The 14,238-nt window shown below is 37.9% G+C and overlaps 1 pseudogene; it reads left to right on the top strand.

The window, feature by feature from the left end:
* LOC112866348 (centromere protein V-like) overlaps positions 1-14,238 on the top strand; it is a 48,705-nt pseudogene that overhangs the window by 14,432 nt on the left and 20,035 nt on the right.

Genomic DNA, 14,238 nt, shown 5'->3' with positions numbered 1-14,238 from the left:
TGCTTTCCTCAAGACTGACGATTTTAATATAAGATTAGAAATTATAAAAAGAATAAAATTGACATTTAGGAGTAAAAATATAATATCTGAAAATCAGAATAGTTTGGTGGCTTAACACCAAACTGAATATAGTGGAAGATACTGTTAGGAACTTGAAGACACATTAATAGAAACTATTTAAACCAAAGAGAGCAAAAATAATGAAGATAATAAATCAAAGTACAGGGGACACAAGGCACAAAGAAATTCTAGCATACATATGTTGGAATTTCAGAAGGAAAATTGAGAGAATTGGAAAATTGGGAATAAGCAATATTTGTAGAGATAACATCTGGGAATTTTCCAAAATTAAAAGAAAGTATCAACACAAAGGTACAAGAGACTTCAGTGGACTCTAATCATGTACAAAGAAGTCTATATCTAGGCACATGATATTAAATAGGTGAAAGCCAATATATAATAAAAAGCTTAAAATCAGCCAGAGGCAAAATAAACACACCTTATCTTTAAAGTAACAGCAATAAGGGTAATGGCTAACTTTTTTTTGTAGAAACTGTGTAATAAAATAGTCTAATGACATCTTTAAAGAGCCAAAAGGAAAATAATGACCAATACAGAATTTCATACACAGTAAAAATATTCTTGAAAATAAAGATGCTAGATGTTACACGTTATCTCAGATTGTATTCTAGGACAGAAGAACATTAGTGGAAAATATGGTGAAATATGAATAAAGTATGTAGTTTAATTAATAGTAGTGTTAGTATTTTACTTTTGAAGTGTGCCATGGTTATGTCACATGGTAATATTAAGGGGGATCTGGGTGAAGGCTATAAACAGTACTACCTCTGCAATTTTTATGTAAATATAAAATCATTCAAAATAAATTGTAAAAAAAAAAAAGTTAAGATAAAATAAAGAAGTTCTCATATAAAATCTGAGAATATTTATCACAAGGTGAAGCAGACTCTATGATATGCTAAAGGAAATTCTTCACAGTAAAAGTTAGTGATTCCAGATGAATGCATAAAATGGCAGGAAGAAATAAAGGGCAATGGAAAGTGTAAATGTAGGGGTAAATATGAAAAGATACTGGTATTTAAAACAAGAGAAATAATATCTTTGTGGTTTATAAAAATGGAAATATAAAGTACATGCCTATAAAGGCATAAATGTCAAGATGCCTGTAAATGGAGTTAAGTTGTTGCCAGGTGATTTTATTGTTTGAAAGTGATGAAAGTACTTATGTTAGGATGATTGTGTGGAGGCAAAGATGAATATTGGAATTTCTAGGGAAACTTCTGAAAAGTAATAAAAATGTAAACAAACTAGCTAAAAGAAGAAATAAAAGGAAATTTTAAAAATTGATTAATTCTAAAGGAGGCAGGAAAAAATGAAAAAAGGAACAAAGACCATATGGAGCAAAGAGAAATGACTGTTGAGATGTTGTTAAATGCAACTACATAAGTTATTACATATAAATGGATTAGGCACTAGAAAGCAAATTGATTAAAAACCAAATCTGAGTATGTGCTCTGTGAAGAGATCCATTTTAAATATAGATATAGATTGAAAAGAAAAGGATAAGAGTCAAAAGAAAAGAAAAGGATAAGAGAAGCAGCCTGGGTCTTCCAGAGGCCCCACAGTTCACCCCAAGGCACCTCACATGCCAGGCAAGGGGAGAGGAGCCCAGCGGTAGTTGATGCTATAAGCCCAGGAGGTGGCCAGGCCATGGGCAGATGTAGACAGAGCTGGCACTGGTCATGATGCTGTCCCCTCCATTGTCACAGCCATAGCCAGCCCCAGCAACCCCAATGGCCTCAGTGGCCATGCTGGACCTGGGCAGCCAGCAGGAGCACTGGGAGATGTCCCAGAAGTGGCTCATCTTCCAGGGCACAACCAAGCTGCTGCTGGATACCTTCAAATACCAGAGCCTGGTGAAGCACACAGGGGACTGCTACTGTGGAGCTTTGAAGTTTGGGCCTCAGCAACTTGCACATCTTTGACTGCAATGGCAGCATTTGCAAGAAGAAGAATAAACACTTTTTTGTTCTGGCTTCTTGCTTCAGGCTCAAGAAGGGCCCTAACCAAATGCACATTCAACAGGCACAAAGCACAACATGCCTTCTGTAAGAGAAGTGGTATTCAGAGCTTTTACACTCCCTGTTCAAATCCCGGAGGCTCCAGAATTGCCCCCACACTGCCTGGATTGAGGGCACTGCCAGGGATGTGGTCGTTGAGAAATCCAATGACATCTATTGGGAGAAAGCCATAATAGAGCATAAGACCATCAAGAACATGTCTGAAGGGTGAGCTCCTGCTTCTTCCTTCCTGAAAAGGAGGAATGATTGGGAAAATAGCTTTGCTGTCCGTGGTGCTCATGAATATGGCTGACCCAGGTTGCTGGTTCTGTTGGCTGGTGGCCATCTTGATCTCTGCAGACTGCTCTAACTACCAGTCTCTCTAGGCAGCACTTTGTGCTGCCCAAACTTTGTTGTTGGCTGGTTGACGTCCTCCTTTCTCTTCCCAACTTTTGTATGATTTTTTACAAAATATTTTTAGCATTAAAACAAAGGGATGTAAGAAGATAGATCATATGGACAAAGAAATTTAAGGTGGCTATAATAATGTAAGGCACAGAAGACTTTTCTATAAGAAATATTGAAAGATATAAAAAGATAATTAATAATGAAAAAAGGTCAATTAAAAAAGAAGTCCAAATAATCTTAAACCTGTATTTAATGACATAGCTTTAAAATACATATAAAAATGGACAAAATTAATCGTGATTATGAATTTGTCTATTTCTCATTTTAATCTTGTCAGTTATATTCTAGATCTTGATCTTGGCAGTGATTGAATTTACCATTTGTGTACTGTATATGTTATACCTTCATAAAAACATTTATTAAATAAGTTAATAAAAATGTATTATAGGCCAATTATCCAGGTAAAAATTCAATATAGTATATTTCTTTATTATTTTGCCAAATCCTTGAGACTGAATAATGAATAATCCTATATTAAAGTTTGCTAGCATGTTTAAATGATGTTTAATAGAAAGAAAAGGTCCTAAAACTCATTGTAGTAATAAAGATATTGTGACACCCAGTGTTTATAAATGTTCCATTGTTCTAAAAACATAATTAGGCATATGAGTTAAACTGTGTTTTAAAATATTACTTAGCAAATACATGATCTTGTTTATTTTTAAATTAAAAAAAATTAAATTTTATTTTTTGATTACTTTTTTAAAGCATTCTTTTTTTTAATGTTTTTAAATTTATTTTGAGAGAGAGAGAGCACAAGATGCAGAGGGGCAGAGAGAGAGGAAAAGAGACAGAGAATCCCAAATAGACTCCACACCGCCAGCACAGAGCCCAACACAGGGCTCGTCCTCACCAACTGTGATATCATGACCTGAGCTGAAGTCAAGAGTGGGGACTTAACTGGCTGAGCCACCTAGGTGCCCCTTAATTTTTTTATTGTAGAGAGAGGGAGAGTGAGAGAAAGTACATGTGCATGCACTTTTGAGTGGGTGAAGGGCAGAGAGAGAGAGAGAGAGGAAGAGAATCTTAAGCAGGCTCCACACTCAATGCAGAGCCCTAGCAGGGGTTGATCCCACTATCCTGGGATCATGACCCAAGCTGAAATCTAGAGTTTGTCACTCAACCAAATGAGACACCCAGGCGTCCCTATTTCCCACAAATTTTTATGCTTACTTCCTCCTAAGGATCAGCGGGGTTTAAGATTGGTGCTAGAAGTTTGAACTCTTACTCAAAGTATCTGAAACTCCTATGATATTAGATGATCTGTTAGGTTATTATCTCACTCTCCACCAAGTATGTCCTGGAAAATTGCTCCTCAAGAGAAATAAAGGCATTAAGAGTTGGTATGTTTCCTTCTCATTTGAAGAGACAGATGTTGAGATTTTGTTAATCCTGAAAGCCATGTATTAGGAAGGGTTCCTTAGTTTTTAGCCTAACATGGCCCCTACTGATTCTTCACACTTCTTATGTTTTGCAAATCAGTGGCTTTGGTCTGACATGCTAGAAAGCTTGATGTTCTAGATCTGTCATCTTCTCTGAAATGCTGATACATACTCTTGACATCTACTTTTTATTCTTTTGTCTCTAGAGGGCTATCACTGTAGTCGCACTAGAATTAATCACTCTCTATGGCTCTGGTTTGATAAGATTTAATGAGCTCTCTTGGATTCTCCAGAGAAATAAAGTTCTGTATGTTTCATATGTTCTATACGTTTTTCTTTTTGTCAGAACTCTGGACCACAAACTTTCCATAGTCTTTCTAGGGTTTACGGGGGATAACCTACTCTTATTTTCCAGAAGTCTTCTGGGTTTGGTATTCGATTGGTTTGGCATCCACTACAGGATAGTTTTCATGCACTAGAGGAATATGTGTGTATTGAGAGTAAGGACTAAGCTTCAGCTTCCTATTGCTCTCAAGGACAAACCTACAAATCTGAATTACAGGATCAAAGGGAAACCTAGATTATTGATTATAACAAGAAAATCTTGGGCATTTAAAAGGGCTCAGAAAAAATTCATAAGCCTATTTTCTTTTTTAAAATATTACTTAATATAATATCTTAAATCAATTTGTATTTTCCTGTTCATAGTTCTAAGTATGATCATTCCTTCAGTAGTCAAAGATTTCCACATTGTCTTGAAGAGAGTCAATATTGTTACAATTGGAAAGCAAAGAGAGAGAATCAATGGCTGTTCAGTTTTTGACTTCCAAAATAGGCTCTTGAAATCCACATCAAAATCAATATTTTCAAAAGCTGAAGATTTTGTTTTATAAAAAGCTGAATTGAATTGGAAGCAAAACAGTCTCTTGAGAATCAAAAGGAAAGACTTTGAAAGAGGCAGACACACAGGCATTAGGACTATAATAATAGGGGCGCCTGGGTGGCTCAGTCGATTAAGTGTCCAACCCTTGATTTCAGCTCAGGTCATGATCTCAGGGTAGTAAGATTGACCCCCAAGTCAGGCTCCACACTGTCAGCGCCAATTCTCTCTCTCCCTCTCTCTCCTCCTCCCCACTCATGCACATGCTCACTCTCTTCCTCTAAAAAATAAAATAAAATAAATTAATAAAAAAGACTGTAATAGTAAAAGAAATCCAGAAAAGCCTGGCAAGGCAGTTCCATGATATCAAGGCTCTGGCTTTTTGCTCTGTTATCCAGTTATCTCTGGTTCTCATTTACATGGTGATTTCATGGTCACAATAGTGCTCTTTCAGCCCCACATCTGTGTCCTACCTAGGTAGGCAGAAAGAAGAGGAGGGAAGCAATGAGGGAAGAGGAAAAGGAAAACACTCCCAGAAGTATGCTGAAGTATTATAGGCCAGGGGCGCCTGGGTGTCTCAGTCGGTTAAGCATCTGACTTTGGTGCAGGTCATGATCTCTTGGTTCATGAGTTTAAGCCCTGTGTTGCACTCTGTGCTGACAACTCAGAGGCTGGAGCCTGCTTTGGATTCTGTGTCTCCCTCCCTCTCTGCCCCCCCTGCTCACACTCTGTCTGCCTGTCTCTCTCAAAAATAAATAAACATAAGAAAAAAAAATAAAGTATTAAAGGCCAAAGTTGGTTCTGCTATACTTAGTCGCAAAGGAGTCTGGAAAATATACATTTTTAAAATAGAATTTCCCCGGGGAAAGAATTACATTGGGTTAGGGGTGGAAAAATGAAGAGTTGGATGGGAAATGCATTAGGGGATTTGGTGAGACCTGAGACAAAGGCCCTCCTTGGGGATACCATGTGGAGACAAGCTGAATGAATGTCATTGTGCCAATGCCTTGTGCTTCATGCAGTTTGTGCAAAAAAAAAAAAAAAAAAAAAAAAAGAACCAAAACAAACAAACAAACAAAAACCATTAATTTTTGGGGTGGAGGAATAGGGAGGGTTTTCCACTGACACTTGCCCAAAGCTTTTATAAGATGTACTTGAATTCCCTCCTTTGAAACCGACCTTTTTAATGGTTACAAACTCAGAGCCTCAGAAATAAAGGGTGGGTTTCATGATGCTTAAAGATGCAAGCCAGGATAAAAGGGAAAAATGTTAGCTCTTGCTCGCAAACTGGACTGGGTAGGAACAAAATCTCCTCCTGTTCACTGCTCTGCTAATAATTTATACACAATATCTCTTCTGTGATTTAACCTGTGTTCTTTTTTCTTAAGTGTATTTACTTATTTTGAGAGAGAGAGAAAGCATGCAGGTTGGGGAGAGGGGCACAGAGAGGGGGAGAGAGAGGATCCCAAGCAGGCTCCATGCTTAGTGCTGAGCCCAACATGGGGCTTGATCTGATGCCCAGGAGATCACGACCTGACCTGAAAGCAAGAGTCAGATGCTTAAACGAATGAGCCACCCAGGAACCCCTAACATGTTTTGTTAAATTCCTTGTAGCTCCAATTTCAATTTTAAGAAAATATCAGTCATGAACAAATTTGGAAAAGAAATAGGAAAAACCCAAGAGGAAATTTCAAATAAAACTGTATCTGAGCTTAATACTACAATAAATTCAAGAGACCTTCACCAACTATTCTAACTATAAATGCACTTAGGGAATGACCTTCATCATTGTTTTTAGCCTTTGTGTCTATATGTGCACTTCCCATTACCTTTGCTGCCAAAGTTGTTTTACTTCTATTATGGGGACTTTCAGTAATGGATGTTCATGTGCTTATCATTTTTTAAAAGAGTGTTGGGCAAACAGGATGATGTCTTTCACAGACTCTCATAGGGAGAATGCATTGTAAATAAGTAATGCACCCTAAAAGAAGAAGGGACCAAAGAAAGTGTAGATTTGGATAAATATAAACCTTTTTAAAATTTTACTTCCATAGTTTCAGAAATGAGATGCTTTTGGTCCCCCTAAAATGCATTAGATGGATACTTCCAGAAGTGTGTGCTTTTATTATGCTATTCACTTGATCCATGATTCATAAAGCATCTTTGTAAGAAAGCTGGTTAGTGTCTAAGCCAACGCATTGACTTTAAAGGTAATGCTTTGGCTGTATTTTTGTGTGCTCTGACTAGAGCAGTCCAGAATGCCAACAGAATTTAAACTCAGTTTCTTCAAAGTAAAATTTGATAAAGAGAAGCCTACCTAGAATATTGTTGGTAAAAGTAAAAGGAAGACAGCGATTAGGGAAGGGAAAAAGAAACAGACTTGTTCCCTTTTGGAGTTGTATTTTGAAAAGAGTATGGTTTCATTTTTGGTATTAAATTATTTTCTCCAACCTTCAGAAAAAATAGCATTATATTTTCAGGAAACAGTGGTTAGATGCTTTATTTTTAACTGGAGATTGAATATTGTGATTCTGATTAGTTACTGCAAGTTTTAAAATCTGAGAACCTCGTCTGAGCCAGGAGTACATAAGGGCTTTTAGTGGATGGGGAGTTTGCCTGTTGATATTCTTCTTGACACAATTCCAAGGGTGCTGAATTCCAACCATCACAGACAAGTCTGCTCTCCATTTGTTTTGATGAGCAGAGCATTTCACACAATACTGATAAATTCTTTAAATGGTTTTGTGTCATGGGCTTTTACTCTCTTCGGTAACAAAATCAGAGAAGTAAATAATAGCAGTTAGAGCAGAATGAAACAATGTAGTCAAGGGGAGAACCCACTATTACTCTTAGGACTCTATCCCTCTAGCGCTGAAAAGCTTTGTAATAAATGCTTTTTACAAATCATTAAAAATTTTTCTACTAACAAAAAAGGGCACCATTTGGGGGATAACTTTCATAGTAACCTTATATTCATAAGCTTTAAATACATACAAAGCTGTGAATAGGGAGGAAACGTTTTGTGTTCAGCACAAGCAGAATTCTTTGTATTCTATATTTAGAGTCTTGGTTAGTAGTTGACATTATTGGTGAAGGATAAGAAAGTAGAATCTCCAATTCTATTCTGCTTTGCTAGAGTCTGTCTGAAAATGCTGGTGCAGCCTGTTACCTTTTCTCTCTGTGACTCCAGCACCAGGCATATAGAAATCATACAGTCTAGGTCCTTCCAAATGAGCATGGGAATGGCTCTTCATTTTTTTCCCCCAAATAATAACCACTTAAATAATACATACATATATGTGGCATTTTTATCTTTTGTTTTACAACAATACCTTATGATAATCAGAATATGGATATTCCCTTTTGCAGATATGTATGAGATCTTAAGGTTTGAAAAGGTTAGGTGACTTACCCACAAGCTTAGAACATCCTAGAGCTAAGACTAGCGTGTCCTAGAGTCTATAGTTTCTTCTTGATGTTAATATTCTATGGTTTTCCACAACAGTAAGATTGGGTGACCTCCAGAAATTCATCTGAGCCAGTGCCCAAGATGTCAGGCCAATTGGCTTGATTTCCAGCATTGGTGGAGCCCAGCTGCTCACTCCCCAACCTGAGAGTGAGGGAGATCAACTGAAAGACAAATATCAGATTCCTTTCTGGAGCCCTCCCCCTGACCACCCCCCCCATCTTAACATTGGCCATTAAAAGTATGGATTCTGTCTTCTGTGGTAGTTTTATGTCTGGCATAGAGTTCTGGAAAGTATCCTTATGAAATACCTGTAGAAAAAGAGAAAGAACTATTTGCCTCTCTCTGTAGTTCTTAGATCATTCTGCTGTGAGTAAGCAATGCCTAATTGCATGGAGATTGTCATGAGGAATAACTAAATCAATTCACACATGATGCTGAGGAACAAAGATAACAGCACCTATATAATATCCAGTTAAACGCACCATTCAATGTTTTTACTTCCATGACGTGAAGTTGATATGTTGATTAAAATAACTTTCTGTTATTAGGTGTTCATTTCAGAAGGAAATGCTTTATATTTGGGTGATATTTTCCATTTTATTAATGAAGTGCTAATATATAAAAAATTAAAATTTCATTAAAGAATCCAAAAGATTAATATTTTATAAATAGTAATCCCATCACATAGCATCATCTCAGAGTTGGAAGTGTCATTGGATAAGTTGAGAGTCTTACCTTATGCATGAATTTCCTCCACAGCATGCTGAGTGCACGATCTCCAGCCTCTACCTAGCTCCCAACATGGACAAAATTATTTTCTTACAACAGTTGATTTGAGTGTTGGATTGCTGTAATTGTTTTTAGCCTTTTCTAATACTGAACTAAAATCAACTTCCTTTGATTTCCACCCTGCTAGACTTTTTTTTCCTGTTTCCTTTTCTTTCTTCCCCATTCCTCTCACTTCCTTCCTTCCTTCCTTCCTGTTTTCCTTCCTTCCTTCCTTCCTTCCTTCCTTCCTTCCTTCCTTCCTTCCTTCCTTCCTGTTTTCCTTCCTTCCTTCCTTCCTTCCTTCCTTCCTTCCTTCCTTCCTTCCTTCCTTCCTGTTTTCCTTCCTTCCTTCCTTCCTTCCTTCCTTCCTTCCTTCCTTCCTTCCTTGTAGAATGGCTCTAAACTTACTGGTCTGGCATTTAAAGTTTAATTGAGAAATCAGTGTGTGGTGTAAGGCATATGAGTGCTTAAATGTGCTATGTGAATGATCATTTGAACTGGGTCTTTCAAACAATGCAAAGAGGGTAAAGAAAAAAGTGAAAATATTTCATTCCCCTCGCCCCTCATTTGTTGTGTTTTTAAGCACTCCCAACACATTGTTTTACTCATCTGTGTGAAATAGAGATCTCAGTTTTGGACTAAAGTGGAATTCAAACATGAATGGGCATGATTGCCATCTGGTAGGTGAGTCTATGAGAAGGTCATTTGTATTTCAAAAAGTGAGGTGGTGTGAAGGGGGGGCGTTTATGAAAAAAGTGGTTTGCTTTGCTTGTGCAGTTGATTTAGGAATTGAGACATAGAGAGCAAGAATGGCATTTGCCTGTCAGTCTGTTCCTACATGAGTCTATGGAGCTGCAACCAGAGGTAGAGGAACTCTTTGCATAAAGGACTCCATGAAATATGGGACTCCATCTGGGACTCCATGAAACCTGATAGTGCCTTTGTCTTCACAATGAGTTACAAAGTGTGAGTCAGGGAGAGAGGTGTTATCACTGTATCCCTTTGAGTCCCTGGAAGTTTACTGGTCTGAGAGTTTTTGGCAGTGGCACTTTTGCTCTGGAAAAATTGCACTGATGGAGTTACACAGGAAAAGTGAGTGATTCAAGACCATCGTAATAGGGGAGCAAGACTGAAACTCAACTGCACTGAGACAAAAGATGGGAGAGTTTTTAAACCCTGGGGTGAACTTGTGGAAAGTAGCTAGAGGATGTTAGTGGGGAGGTTAGTCTATAATAGTGGTGAGTCCATCTGTTTTTGTTAATTGGCACTTATCAAGGTCAGGCTCCTACACTCCCACAGACAGGGAAACAGGTGCCCTATCTTTTGGAATGATTATATTTCAAAGAGATGGCTCCCAAGTCCTATAGAAAGACTTTCCTGGGTTGTAAAACTGGCAAGAGGCTGGGAGAAGATTTACATCTCAAAGGGGCAGGAAAGAATTTATAATTACAAGTCTTCTAAAGTGAATGCTCTAAGAAAAGGGAAAGAGAGGGTGGGGGGCTAGAGTCAAGAAGAAGCCTGTCTGAAGTTTAGTCAAGCTGAGGGGCTGGTAAGGCCAATTTGGTCAGACATCCACATTGTCATGGGAAACAGCTATAGGAGTGGTCCTGAGAGGCACTGCCTTCAGGTGGTTTCAAGAGAGTGGGCATCACTGAAAAGACAGAGCTTGAAGACAGTGAGAGAACAGCTTGTGATAACTTGTGAGACACTCTCGAAACTCCTGGATGCATGTGGAGGGGTTTGCAAAGGGCTGAGAGTATGTGTAACAATGGTAGGAGGTAAGACCAGTGAAATCTGAGTTATTACCATTAAAAGCATCCTACAGATTGCCAATAACTGGCAAGGCCTGAAGAAATACTGATTACTGAAATAAAACATTTCAGACTGATTTTAAAATTACTATACCCTTCAGTACTGGAGTGCTTCTCTGTCCTTCATTATCTGAATGCTCTGGGAGAGCAGAAGTGGCATTGATAGACAGCTAAAAGATCTGAGTTTTTGTTTTGTTTTGTTTTTTGCTTTTATTTTTTATTCTACCTTTTATCAGCTAAATGAGCTTGTATGAGTCACTCATATTTCTTTTACTTCTTTATCAAGAAATTGGTTATAATATATCTACTTCATATGGTTGTTATCAGGATGAAATCAGTGTATGCCTTCAGTAAGATGCTTTTCTTTTGACCTCTAATGTTGCATGCATGACTTAAACACAGCCTTAATGTGACCCTAAGTAGGACTATTGTAGCTTTTCATAATCAGATCACTTCTCCTATTCTTTGTTTATGAAAATTTATTCCAGTTCCCATTAATTTCAGCAGCACATGCATGTTTTAAATAGTTTTTTTTTTTTCCTATTTCATCTGCCATGCTTTATCTATCTCCCAGCTTACCAAGTGTTGGACTTGGGCTTCCTTCGTGTCTACATAATCCATCTCGCAGGAGGGCCTTTAAGAAAGAAAGAATCTTGCCCCATACGCTCCCACCTGAACACACATGTCGCTATTTGCTTGTCAGTGTTTTGGTGTTTTGTTAGTGGTTTTTATGTTCTTTATGCATCTGCTGGAATCTGTCCAAAGTACACTATGTAGCCATAAGCTGTTGGATATCATTATCTATTATGATCAATGATCCAGTTTAAAGAACATCTAAAGAAGATGCCAAGGAAAAGTGTGTAATCTTTGATAGAAAATGTGGGTGTTGATAAAAAAAAAATCATTGATGAGTAAATTAAACATTTGCTTATCAGAAAAAAAAAGAAATTCCTAAGTTCAAAGGAATTGCTTATTTTTTCATTAAATCCTCAGGATAAAAAAATAACTATTTTGAGAGGACTGTCTAAAGATGCAGTCGCAGTTACTTTGGTAGCTGGCCCTTGTTCTGTACTAATTTAGTCTGAACAAGACCCGAGTGTGTGCTATTCTTTGGCTTTATAGTCCTCTAACCATAGGCACTGATGGCATTCATGATTATGGATTAAATAGGGCCAACTCTTGTCAGTAATTTGTTAGAAAAGTCCCACAGAGATACCCATGGTGCTGCTGAACAATGATGTTGGTAGTGTGTTGTTTTGCTTTAGGAAAAGCTATAGCATTCCAACATGAGATTCAATGCCTGGTTCTGGAAGCCTCCTCTCTATTTGATGTAAATTAAGCCTTGAGTACACTCTGCCTGGTATTGCAATTAGCTTCTGCGGCCTGACCAAATTCTAATGTGTGCAATTGCAGATTACTTACCACTGGATAAGAAATACACTCCGTCATAGCCTACCTTTGTTATATAATTTTGCCTGGGGTTGTTAAATCACTGTTGCATTCTGACACTGTGTGTAGCCAGTGGGCTTTTAAAGATTTCAGCATGAAAGGCTCTCAAGAAAACATGAAAATCTTTTAACATAAGGTTATCTCCAGGAGACTACTTTTTGGTTTAGTTATGTGATTATATTTGAACAAATGTATTTTTCTTCACTTCTACTCAGTGTTTTTTAAATCGATGGACTTTCACGATAGGTTTTCAGATCTTGTGCTTTCAATATCATTTTTAGGGGGTAGAAGTTTCAGAGTGAGATACTAAGTGTTTTGTGAGATGAATAAATTAAAATATCAATTAGACAATATTTTGCTGATCTGATTTTTTTCTGGAAATACAAATATTAGAAAACTGGTATTCTTAAGAGAAAATAAAATTTTTGGAGGGTAGCTGCTGGATAGTCTAATATTTTACCTACTGATGAAGTCACTTTTGAAGAAAGTATTAATTGAGGTGCAGTTGGATTCTTTGTGAGGGGGCAACAAAGGGCTGCTTGGTTAACACCAGGATCAGCAAACTACAGCCCACAGGCAAAATCAAGCCCACCAACTCTTTTTGTAATCAAAGTTTCAATGGAGTATGGCCACACCCATTCATTTATGTATTTCCTATGTCTGCTTTTATAGAGACTGTATGGCCTAAAATATTTATAGCTGGCTGTTTCTAGAAAAAGTTTGCCAATGTGCCTGGGTGGGTCAGTCGGTTGAGCGTCCAACTTCAGCTCAGGTCATGATCTCATGGTCTGTGAGTTCGAACCCTGTATCGGGCTCTGTGCTGACAGCTGAGAGCCTGAAGCCTGCTTCAGATCCTGCATCATCTTCACACTGCCCCTCCCCCTCTCCCACTCTGCCTCTCTCTTTTTCAAAAGTAAATAAATATTAAAAAAAAGTTTGCCAACCCCTGGTTATACCATTAACTTTATCTTGTTGAATCAGAATTGAGTGTGCACATCCTCCAAACTATGGGAGAATCAAACCACATATTTGACAAACAGTATAACCTAGGACTTTCCCTTCCCTTGGACTCTGGTTAGACATTGATGGCAACTGCAAGCTTCCCTTTGTCTTTCCTCTTTCTCAAGGTACTGGACCCTAGCTTTCATTTGTGATTGTGGCACCAGTAATTTGGAGTTGATAAACTATTGTTGGACTGATGGTGTGTATTTTTACCCAAATCATTGGAGTTATGTTTTGAACCCAATGAAAACATTATGTGTTTTGCAGCAGCTTCACATTTTAGGTGGCCTGTTTAGAACTACCCTTGTGCTACAATTTGTTACATTATAAAGTAGAAAAACATACTTCTCTTTTATCGTTGGCCCAAGCTGGTCACACGTCCTTTTCTAAAACATTACTATAGACTTGATCAGAATTGATACCTGCATTTTGGAATAGGCTTACTTACCCCTGCATCACTTGGGAGATGGAGGGACACTGAGAATGCTTATTCTCCTTTGGCCCCTCCAGAACTACCCATTCTTCGTCTATTTTATCTCGAATTCTTCCAAAAGCAGAACTTGAGAACATGAATACATGAAGGTAGTTATTTTGGGATATGATGTTAGGGAACACTAACTGGAGACTGAGATTAGTAACACCGAGAAGGAGGTGAAGCTAATCCAAGAATGGAATTATTGAAGTTGAGTGTTAGTTACTGTTATGAACGACTGGGGCTCAGTCTAGCTAAAAATTCTCTGAAGAACTATGTAGTTCCACTCCCAGAATGGTTTGCTCAAGACATGGAAGAGGATATATTTATTGACTGGCTTTCAATCCTGATTGGTTAAGGGTTGCCCCGGCAGCCACTAACTACCTTGCATGTACACTTTTGAGTATGCTGCAGCATGGATAGGCAGTCTAGTTTCGTGTAGGGGTCTCAAACCCA

The sequence above is a fragment of the Puma concolor genome, chromosome A2 (assembly GCF_028749965.1).
Source record: "Puma concolor isolate L17-30 chromosome A2, mPumCon1.1.hap2, whole genome shotgun sequence".
NCBI lineage: Eukaryota > Metazoa > Chordata > Mammalia > Carnivora > Felidae > Puma > Puma concolor.
This window is presented reverse-complemented; position numbering and strand designations above follow the sequence as displayed.